Source organism: Apis dorsata, unplaced genomic scaffold (genome assembly GCF_000469605.1).
Source record: "Apis dorsata unplaced genomic scaffold, Apis dorsata 1.3 scaffold_44, whole genome shotgun sequence".
Classification (NCBI taxonomy): Eukaryota; Metazoa; Arthropoda; class Insecta; order Hymenoptera; family Apidae; genus Apis; species Apis dorsata.
In genome coordinates this window covers 230,610-240,677 of record NW_006263346.1, presented here as the reverse complement: position 1 = coordinate 240,677, position 10,068 = coordinate 230,610, and the positions used below count along the sequence as shown (strand labels likewise).

Here is a 10,068-nt window from a genome sequence, read left to right as displayed (position 1 = left end):
TCTCTCTCTCTCTCTCTCTCTCTCTCTCTCTCTCTCTCTCTCTCTCTCTCTTCTTCCCCTTCCTCTACTTCTCTCACATAATAAAATGTCGCGCGATGAAAATCCTCGCGATAAAAAGTTGCGCTTCATCAAAGCGGGGGCGGAAGCGGAAACTCGTGGAACGAAGTGTGTACGTGCCACGAAACGGATTTTTATGATTCTCGTGATTAAAATTCTACACGGTGCGCGGCGAGAAAGAGAGAGAGAGAGAGAGAGAGAAAGAGAGGAAGGGAGGAGGTTGGTGGAAGGGTGTCGATTGATTAAATTTCTCGGTGTGACGTCGAACGATCGGATAATCCGTGTTTTGAAATACACTGTGTGTTACAGAGGGGCTGTGATATCGCAGAGATTCGCGATGATAATTATCGTCCCCGCTGATTGCAGACGAATTATCATTCCGCCCTATTTCCGTGTATTTCCTTTTATATGTGTTATATTTTATTTCTTATTTCATCAAATGGGACAAGGATCGATTTTTATTCGTGGCCTTATACGGAAACGTATGGTCGGAACGATTTTTGTTGTTATTTATCCCTGGATTGAAATGAAAAGTAACGTTACGTTCGAGGGGGTAACTGGGTCACGCGTGAAATGTTTCGTGAGCTCGAACTGTCTCTCTGTGCGAGTTAGGGATAATAGAAGGGGTGGGCTGTGTCCTGTTTTAGATTATTTTCATCCAAAGTTTGCTCGTTTTCGGTAGGAAAAAGTAGGCTGTTGTTTGCGATCGTGTAAAAATTTTTGTCTGGATGAAATACGTGTCCCCGTATTGTGCTCGTCTTTTTTGTATATATGTATATATATATATATACTTTTTTGTGAGGAGATATTTCAAATTTTTGGTTTTTTTGTATGATGAGTTTTTTTTTGTAAAATTTTTGCCGAGCGGACGTGTTTCGTTTTAATTAATTAATTTTAATATTATTCTCATTAAAAAATTAACTGAAATGAAGTGGTAAAAAAAAATTACAAAGTATTATAAAAATTAATGCAATGAAATCTTTTGAATTAATCGTAAAGAGTGAATTAATTATATTAAAGAAGAATAGTTATAAGAATCTCATAAAGAATGATATATATCTAGAATTAAATTTTTTTAATTTGAGAATAAATAAAATAAGAATAAAATTGATTTTTGAAAAATTGAAAGAATGAATAATAAACGAAAGATAGATATAAATTAATTTTAATTTCTCATTGTAAAATAAAAAGGATTGGATAAATCAATCTTTTATTGATAGATTTTTATCATCACTAACGTAATTTCTCCTAATTCTTATTACTATTCTTTAATTAACTCAATCATGGAGAAAAATTCGATCGATCGAAAACACCAAGACATTTCTGTTTAAACAAATATTAATCAATTATTTCTTTCGTGTATCGTTGCTACTATATATTTGCATAAGTTCCATCCACGTGTACTGCTAATCAGACCAGTTATATTTGCATGCACTCTTAGCTCGAGCACTGAAATGATACATACATATATATATATATCCGCGTTTATGTACCGAATCGTTCCTCTGTACACGAAGGGGATGACCAGGTTTCGTTTGCTAAACGTTTCAATTTGCAGAAAGATAATTTACTGAAACCTTCGGGGCACGATAGAAACGATGAGACGAGAGACGAAGGAGCGAATTAAATTCCTTTGCAATTTTTTAAAGAACGCTCTCGATTAATCCTGACAATCGAGAGAATGAAAAAAAAAATATATATAAGCGACACGTGTAATCGAGATACTGTTTTTCCAAATACCCCTTGATACACCGGCTCTATTGATTAATTCAACGAGATTTCATTATTTGATTAATCCTTCGAGCTTTATGAGCATTATTTTTAATAATGCATTACATTATATCATTAATCAAATATTGTATTAATCTTCACTCTCCGTTACCATTGTATTAAATTTGTATTCTTATTATATTATATCATTCTGATCAAAGAAATAAAAAAAAAATATTAAAATAAAACAATATTATTATAAAATTACGTGTTTGAAAAAAATCTATTATTGGTTCAGCCATAATCTCGTCGCCAATTTAAATAGCAAAATAAAAATGTCTTGCAAATATCCCCTCCTATTAGGGTGGTAATCTAATATTCTTGTAGTGAGCTGTCGTTTCTCCTTTACAATGAAGGTCATCGTGGAGAGGGTGGAGCAGAGGGTTGTTTTCTCGGCAGTGGATAGAGAGGTTTTGACGGGGAACGTTGCATCATTACTACGCAAGTATTATTTCTTGATTCGGTTCCAACCTTTTCTTCCCCCCTGCTTTACTATCCTGTCGGCTATTCACTGACGTTTTCTTTTGTGTGCCTCCCTTCTTAATTTGGTAAATGCCAGCAAAATGCTACGCGGCTCCGGTAATGGAGAGGGCCACGAGGGCAACGTCTGAGAGATGTTTCTGGGTACAGGGGGGAGAGAGAGAGAGAGAGAGATGACAGTGTAAGGAATTGTGTAACGTATTTATCGTGACAGAAAAAATTATATCTGTGAATTGTGTTCTGACAATTGGATGAAACATTGTAGTCATTTCCAGATTGTGGATATATTTATGCATTTGTAAGCTATACTTTTATTTTACTTATACTAAAGGAAATAATGGATATATTAAAAATACAAAATAAAAAATATCCAAAGCAAAATTGAATAAAATCTCTACTCTTTAATTTTTTTTTTTTTTTAATTACTAGAATATTTATGCAGAGATTAAGAGTTTTATGAATATAGTTAGAGAAATGAAATTTGATGGAAAATATTTTGTATTTTTTGATATATACATTTTGTACATTTAAATTTCCTATAAATGTATAAATCCGCTTATTACATTTATATTCATAAAAATATAAAATATATGTGCATAAATATACTGGATTATATTTGGAATTATACATTAAAAATGATTTTTATTGCTTTAATTTTAAAAAAGATGTATAAAGAAAAAGTTTTAAGTGATCAAAAATATAAATAAAAGTACGTGTATATACATATGCACATAGAAAATTGCATGAAGCAAGAGCAATAGATCAATACTTAAGAAAAATACACGTTTTAGTTCACAAATTGCAAAATACATGTTTACATTATAAATGATTTATCCAGCTTACAATAGCGAGTAAAGGGTGAGGATATATATCAAAGCATACAAAGCAAGAATATATCCTAGATTGTGTTTTCCTCTTTCTTCATGTTTTATATAAAATTAGTGAAAATATTTCTTCCTTTAATTCATTATTTTGTATTAATTATATCAATGATAAATTATTTATCAAGAAATATAAGAGAAATAATTTTGAAATTTATTTTATAGGCCATAATTAGAAATTGAATTTAAAAAAAGAGTATGATACATCCTATTATTTTTTCATTAAGAGGCACACATTACTTTACAATGTTACTTTACAATAACAGATCGATAAGATTTGAATTTGCTATTTTATGATTATTAGAATCATTTTATCGGATTCGTGTTACGTTTCGGATTACAAATACGAATTGTAAGCGTTGGGATAGAGACAATTTATTTTGTTTATATTTAAGGTATTTATCGATACTTGCGTGGTTCATTTGCTAAACAGTCCGGATAATGAAAGTTTAATCCTGGCGATGCTCAATAAAATAGCATTATGCTAATCTAATAGGTAATTCCGGGACAACTGGTAGATATTGAATTCCAAAACGCATTGACGAACGAATTATCAAATTTAACGTCACAATAAATCCTTCTTTATGATATTGCCAGAACATATACTGATATAACTATATAACTATTCTATTTTATATTATAAATAATTAAGTACGTTAGATTGCATTTATTTAACGAAAAAATAAAAAAATAAATAAATAAAATCTCTACTCGGATAGTAAAATTAAATATGCTACGATTCTTTAACTGTATAATCATTACATTCATCTTTAATCCTTTCATCATCAAAAATCTTAACAATACTTAAAACAAATAATATTAATCAAAATAAAATATTCAAATTCTCATTCAATTATAATATACTTACAATACATTCAACCTTAATCCTTTCATCGTCAAATCATTTATAATTTTTATTATTTAAACGGAGTACAATCTTTATATTTAAAATTCGTATAATAACTATTTTACAATTTATTTAACACATGACTATATATCCAATCCACAATCAAACGCGATAAATTCAAACATTTCCAAACGAGCGCAATAATAATTTCACACACAGAATTGCGAAAGAGGATGGATTACAAGATTACAAAATTACGATTCATCGTATGAAAGGATAAGGGTGACAGAAAATCGGATAAGAGATGATCGAAATAATCTTCTCCTCTTAAAACAACGAATCCTCTATTCATTTCTTCGTAACGAGAGTGCGAAACAGGTAAATAAAAAAGAAAAGAAAAGAAACGCTACTTACGATAAATTGCATTTTCTAACGAGGGGAGAGCAAGATGGAACGAAACGGTTCGATTCGAATTCGTTTCCCTTTTTTCTGGCTACGTTCCATGGCCCCGTTTCCCTTCTATATCCACCTGCACACGCAGTCAAACGCCCTTCCGCAATATCGAATTCCGATAAGAATTCTCGCGCAAAAGGAAAACGATCCCGACATTCCTTTTCCAATGATGCGAAACGATTAAGCTCTATAATCCTCGAGAACGCGCCGTTTCGATGATGTGACTCTGGATTTCAGACGGAAGGCTCGATCCCCCCCTTCCTATCGTGGGGAGGGAGGAGGAGGGGGGGCGGTAGTTTAATTAAAAGGCCACGGATAAAACGCGGCGCGTTACCTGGCGAATTCGAATCAAGAGCGTGCTTTGTAAACGTGAATTGAGCGCAGTTTCGATCGAGTGATACTGTTAATCGTCCGCCAGCTGGTTAATTGGATTTCGAGGGATAGATGGCTGCTGGATCGATGGATTTATTTTTTCGATATAATCGCGATTTTCCTAAAAGTGAAATTGTTATTAAATTCATTTTTTGATGATTCTTCTTTCGTTAAATATCGCGAGTATTTTTATTCGAGGAACGTAGGATTTAGGATCGTGATCTGAAAGAATATTTTAATTCTTTTGGAATTTAAGAAAATATTGCTTCTATGATATTGAGCTGAATGAATGATTAATATAACATATGAAGTAATGAATTTATATCGATAGATTAAAATAATGCAAGAAAATCTTAAATTGATTTTCCATTATATGAAAATTAAAAAAAGAAGAATACTTATACATCACTCTAATCAATTCTTTGTGACGCCATCAAAGAATTTTTTCTCCATGAATTGTGACAAGTGACCAGCTTTCCAATGTCAGGGTCGGAACGATGAAGAAAAACAAAATCTTTTTGGATCGAATTTCATAAAAACGTAGACAACACAACGATGTATCGATGGAATGAAAAATAAAAGAGATAAACGTTTCCTCTTCGAATAATGGAGCAAAAGGGTGAGAGAATTAAATCAATACGTCAAAATAAATTGCTCGATAATGCCTTCGATCTTTCTGCTTCTTTCTGGTTGTCCACGATAATAAATTTTTCCTAAAAGAATCACAAGCATTTCATCTTTTTATGCAAATAATAGTAATTAATATTTATCTAACTTTCTTCAAATTTGATTGTTCATTGCTTCTAACAAATATGCTTCTAACAAATTCACACGTATATCCATTCATATTAATAAAAATAATCGATGAAAATTTTAAAATATGTTCTCAAGTTTTTTAATCCATGTGGAGGGAAAATAAAAATAAACGAAGAATGGATAAAACTGAAAAATAAAATAGATAGTTAAAAAAAAGAGAGAGAGAGAGAGAAAGAAAAACAAAAAGATAGATGGAATCGACTTTGGCTTCAAATTGCTCGGATCGTTGTCCTCCACTACATGTTTCTAATCCCATCATGGTTCTTCTCCCACCCTTTGTCCTTTATGAATCCCTTTTTGCCCGGTTGTATCGTCGACACAGGATCGATATCATGTTCGAGCCATCGTTCCTCGTTAATTAGAAAGGTGATACCCATTAATTGTAGTTGGAGAATCGACGTCTACATTGAAGTTCGCTCCACAATTAAAGCACGCTAATTGAACACTTCCAATTATCAGACTTCTGGCCGAGTTATCATAACCGAGAAGAGAAAAAAAGATGGTCGAGTATCGGTTTGGATATCGCGATCCAAAACACTCGAATCTTATCTTCGCGGAACGGTGCCGTGACACGGAAATCTTTGAATCACTTTCGTGTTGGCAACCTGTGGAACTTGTGGATCCTTAACCTACTTTTCGTGAGATTTTATGGAAATTATCTGTTACTTTAGGGACTTTTTTCACTTGTTTCTTTTTTTTTATTTCTTGAATCTGAACCAATGTTTATTTTTCTTCTTCTTCTAAGAAGAAAGGTATCATTTAGCTGAAAATTAAAATTTTAATAAATTTTTTACATTCAGGTTTATAGTCAGGTAATAATAAAAATATTTAGTTATTTTTATACCTTCATGTTTTATGTTTTACGTTTTTCCAGAAAATATCGTATAAAAGTTAAAATAAATCAAAAGTTTAAATATAAATTCAACTGGATTATTATTAATAAAATAAAGCTGAATTGTCAATAAATTTTCTAAGCTATAAATTACCAGAAGTTATATAAATTATTTTTTTAACCGAGTTTAATTACATACAAAAAGTTTAAAAGTCGAGGTGTATTCCTAATAATTTTTTATCAGATGATTTTTTTTTTTTATCTTTAAGATATATTTCGAGATAGATTTAAATGTTCTTCTTGCATATCATCAACACGATGATATTGGATGGCGTTGAAATTATGCGAATATCTTGCTGTGTGCTTCTACTATCGATATTGGAGTGCTGTGGAAAGATGATATCGATTAGTTCCATTTTTCTTGACGATAGTGATAGCTAATGATGTTGTACGTACATTGGGTGCGGTGCTAATGCACTTCAAAGATCATTTTGCTTATCGTTTTACCATAATTGCAATTTTTCATTATTAGAAGATTGAAATCGTAAGAATTAGATGATCGACAGAGATAAGAGAGATGTTGATTAATTTTCTAGATCTGATATTCAAAGAGAAAAGATTCTGATTTATCAAGTGATATTATAAATGCGAATATATTTTATTATTAAAAATTGCTAAGAATAAGGAGCATATTTATACCATATTCTGTTCATAAAACTTTGTGAGACGATCGCGTAACTCCGTTTCGCACAGCTAATTTGAAACTCCTTTGTCGTTCGAATAATGAGATGCATTGCGCTTCGTTCATCGAATAGAGTCCAATTCGCAGTCCCGGGCTCGTCACGGTTCGTCTATTCTAATTCAACATATCTTATTAGCGTATCGAGTTAGAAGTACACAAGGAACACCTCTTAATAGAAAATAAGACTTGATAATATTCTAGAAATTAATTTTACATTTGAAACAATGGAAACTTATTCTGATCCTCTTAGATCGTTTCAAAAATCTCTATTATCGCTGTAGATTCATTGGGGGAATAATTAATTTAATTTTCACAGTAAATAAAATAATAGTCTTACTTTGGAAATTTTCTTCTGTAAAAATTTTTCAATTGCAATTCGTCGTATATTCGTGGCAATATATATATATTTTTTTTATCACAAAAGTGATAATTAATGTATATATTTACACACAGGCCTGAGCATAAATAGAATCGTTTTAATCGATTTAAAATTCTCATCGTCGAAGTACATAACGTTAAGCGATGCTGCTATATTTTACATAATTAAACGGGCAGCGGCGCGGCGCGATTCTGGAAACACGGTAAACGCATTTAGTGAATCAATCGAAATCCGACGGATGTGATTAGATTTCATGCATGATCAGAGTCGAGCGTTTCAGCAATTGATACACCGTAATACACATATGAATCGATTGGAATCGATATATTGTTGCACGTCAGGGACCGTGATGATCGTTTCGATGAACTATTAAATATTCTTTCTCGTCTTCTAGATATTTCACATTGTTAACTAGATAACGTGGATCTTCTATGATATATCTGTAATAAATTCTTTTTTGTATTACTTAGAAAAATTTTAGGATATTCATATGTGTCGTGAATATATTTATCGATTTTTCATAACTTGAAACAAAATCGATTTATTTTCGTTCTTGATTTTTGTTTTATGTTAGTTTGAAGAATCATTCCATTAATTTTTTGAACACTCTGTATTTATTTACGTAAAATATGTAGGATAAATGTATAATATTAAAAATATAATATATTTGTATAAACATTCGAGATCTATTGATATGTTTAAAATGGTGGACTTCGTTATTGCAAAGGTATATTTATCATTGCTTTAAACGAAGAGGATTTTTATTGTGACGTAAGTTTGTAGACGTAAATCTCTTTTAAAATTTATTCTATTCTTTTCCTGGTTTGAATTAAATTTTTCGTATATATATACAGATTGCGTGAGATAAAACTCTTTTGGTTCCAGGGTTTTAATATGCCATACGATTTTAAGTTACGACGAAGGATATTGGATCGTTTCATGAATAGAGAATTCCAAGTTTTCTTTTTCTTTCTTCTTTTAAGCAAGTAAAAATTATTAAATTAATAATCAATGTGTATATTTGAAAATTAGGAGAAAAAAAGGGAAAATGTCATGAAGAGAAATTTAATAAAGAATCGAATTTGCTTCATTTTTAATTAATTTTATAAATTTTGAAATCAATCGATTTCAATTCAAATACGATTTATTCAAATTGAAATTGCCATCTTAATTACATTATATTCAAGACAAAATTGCAGCATTTCTAAAAATATTATCATTTAATTTTTTCTTTCTTAGAAAGATTCTTGTAACTTTACATCGTTCCTTAAATTTTCTTTCACAATCTTATCCTTTCTTACGATATAATAAAACTCTTTCTTCAATTTTAAACTTGTATCAATTTATTATTAAGGCAAACAATTATCCATATAAAAAAAAAATATTTCAGGCAACACATAACATTCTGTATCGTCGAAAGCTTAAAAGCTTAATTTTTGGTGCCATTTCTATATACAATCATCATCATAAGTTATAAAGTATACCATTATACTTCCCTGATTCCCTGTCATAAAAATTATTAAAATTGACCCATTATACGTTATTATTCTTGGCAGAATTTTCGGTGTTAATAGCAACGATCCCTCTTTCTTGACACGCGTTTCACCATCGAAAATTTAAGGGAGAAGATGGAAAGTGGATCTCGACGCGTCGGATAATGCATCGCAGTTCGGTGCTGTCTATCAAGCGCAACACCAAGTCAGACAGCGACGCTTTTCTGATTTACTATCTAGCAGATTTCCAAGTTTGTCGAGTACATAGCTTATCCCTCTTGTTCCAACCATTTTGAAATATTTATTCCTTTATCGTTCATCACTTAGGTCTAATGTGGCCATCGAATTAAAAATATCATTTCTGCCGTATTTCCGTTTGCTTGTGCCCATTAAAAACCACAGAAAATTCTCTATTCTGTTATTCTAAAAATTCTCCATATTTATTTCCAACCGCAACCATTCAGTTTTGAAAAATTAAAAACCAACAATTTATGAAAATATTTGCTCTTTCAAAACCTACAACAAATAGACATACAAGTTTCATGCATACCAATGTTTCCATCACATTGTTTCTCTTGACATTTCTCTTGACAATCTCTATTAATTGTATTAATTGTACGCCATCAATAACAACTCTTCCTCCTAAAAAAAAAAGAATTCAATCAGCGAAAAGATCGTATTCACCTACGATTCCATCGAAATTCCTGCAAGTAACTCACTCCTGAGGACGAATTTAGGGGGAGGGAAAGTTGGAAATTCTTCACGGAAGAGATCGGTGGATGTCCGGCATTTCGAAGCTGACTGGGCATTTTTTTTTTTTTTTTAAATCGAGAACACGATGACTTCACGCTCGCGCACCCGCCGCCATCGATCAACCCCGCAAATTGCTCCCCGTACAAATTTTTTTCCCACCCTTCCTTCCGCTCGTCTCGAGCTCGCACGTACA

The 10,068-nt window shown here is 31.6% G+C and overlaps 1 protein-coding gene across 3 annotated transcripts in view; it reads left to right on the top strand.

The window, feature by feature from the left end:
- The window catches only part of LOC102673581 (semaphorin-2A), a 259,910-nt gene that overhangs the window by 201,222 nt on the left and 48,620 nt on the right, over positions 1 to 10,068 (top strand). The gene's annotated exons all lie outside the window — the stretch shown is intronic.